We start from the raw sequence: 2,351 nt of genomic DNA on the forward strand, positions 1-2,351 counted from the left end.
GGTTTTAATGAAGTGTTGGACGCACTATACAATCTGAGGTGGATTTTTTAAAGTTTGTTGCTAATGCATGGGCTATAACTGATGCTCGGTAGAATGAGGCCATTGGACAGTTAGAGGGGGTTAAGAAGTTTTCCTAGCCTACAGATAAGGAAGTAGCTGGATGGGAAATAATTATGAACAAGAGAAAAAGGGCCCAAACTGAAATTTGAATAATTATTTTGTTTTTGTCTGTTCTGAGGAGTAGAATGACCTAGCACCTAAGCGATGCTAATAGGGAGGATAAGTGTTTGAAAAGGCATCTTGATTTCATTGTGATAGCTGTGGATGACCTTGATTGAGTTAAAAACATTATCTTGAATACCCATAAACAAAGGTGCCAAGTCAGAGTTTTAGTTGCTACTCTAGTTTCTAGTTTCCTAAGTAATTGGTAGCTTGTTTTCATTCCTTGGTTATAAAAGGAATACCATGATCACTTAGGAAGGAGCTAATAAACTTTGTAAAGTCTAGGTTTATTGAGTCATAGATCTCAGTCATTGATAGGTAAGATACATGGTAACATGAGTATTCTGTAACTATTTATAATTTTATAGAGGAATATAGAAGTCTGAATAGTGTTCTTCGAGTCTTTGAATTGGAAATTTTGAATCTCTGAACATTATATGATGGAAGTGCTTATATAAGATCAACACAAATATGATTTGTAGCTTATTTATCTCCTTTGTGTCAAATCAGTGAGTTTTGAATAAGTACAACCTCCATAAGTAATAAAAATAGGGAGATGTCACAATAGAAGTGATCCTTAATTTGATATAATAGTTGATTCATTGTGGATGAGAATTTTTTCTTTCTATATGATCATTGTCTCAATAAGAGATCACATATATAGTCTATTATACCATGATACTTGCATCAATATGGAGATGTCACAAAAGAAGTGACCTTCCAATTGTTGGTTCCCAAATAGGTTTACACTGCAAGAGGCAAAAACCAAGCTGAATCTTCAAATATCTATGGAGAATCCAAATCCAACTATTAAAATCCTCAAGAACATGGACCAACTAACAAGGATTCTGCAAATCCTTCTAGACTTTGGGCTCTGCACAACCCGGGAGGGTGATCCCTTTAGCGAATTTTATGATCTCTGCACCACCCTCAAATATTCACTAAAACAAGGCAGATGACCTCATATATGGGCTCAATGACAAGGAAAATGCTCAAGGATGGAAAGTCCTCCAATGATCCTCAATCTAATCAGACCATGAGATGGGTAGAATAGACAATAACAGACATGAAAAGAAATGTATTCTAATATTCAACAAATTATAGTGATTTGTTAGTGAAATTGAAAACAAAACTGATATTTAAAGATAGTTATAAGTTGTGTTCAATGCCTTACTCCATTAGGTACCTGAAGTTGGAATTTCGGAACCCTCAAGAGACCCCTCAAAAAGGAATCCTTATAATGGCCTTGATTTCCCTTTTTATAAAAGAAAAGGGAGAAACAAGCTTTTGGCCAAGAGATACATGTCAACAGAAGATTTACTCTCAGTAATTAGGCCTAAAAGGCCATATGCAATTCTGTTACAAAAACATTCTTTATCCATGTGCTAGCACCCATGAATCAAAATTTTGAACTGAAAATTGGTAGAAGCAAAACTTCTTGAGTCGTGCCATTATCATCTTGATGCCTTCAGATGGAGTGTGAGATGTTATGTTCTATCAAACAGAGCTTTTCCCTTCTAGGAAGGGATACTGGGTCCTGGCAAGAAGTAAAGTCACTCCTCAAATAGAGGAGGAACTTCAGTGTTCATGTCCACAATTAGAGAAAGTGGAAGGAGGAGCTTAAGGAAAAACATATTATGTTGGGGAGGGGTCACGACTTCCATGCCTTCACAGAGATGATTGGCTGCCACTCCCCACCCAGACAAATACTTCTTTCATTCCTCTTCGGGCTCCTTCTTCGAACCCCCTACCATCTAGTGGTAGATTAGAAGCAGAGGATGTGCCATGCGTGGCCTTTCTTGATAAGAAAAGGCTTTCATGCCCCCTCTAGAAATCCTTCTCACTTTCACAACTCCTCCGACAATAAACAAAATCACACAGGAGAAAAAAAAAAACACCCATCCAGTATCACAGAGCATGCAGTAACTCCATACATGATCCTGCTCAAACATCATCTTCCTTTTTGAGGAAAAAAACACTCTTAGAAAATGAAAAAGTTTTCTTTTCTCTTCTACCAATTCAGTCACCACCCCATTGTATTTATAAATTTTTAACACTTCATCTGGTGATGCTCATTCACATGAAAAATCATCATTTTGGTGCTTTTCAACTTACCCTACCAGCTATGG

Source organism: Cryptomeria japonica, chromosome 5 (genome assembly GCF_030272615.1).
Source record: "Cryptomeria japonica chromosome 5, Sugi_1.0, whole genome shotgun sequence".
Taxonomy (NCBI): domain Eukaryota; kingdom Viridiplantae; phylum Streptophyta; class Pinopsida; order Cupressales; family Cupressaceae; genus Cryptomeria; species Cryptomeria japonica.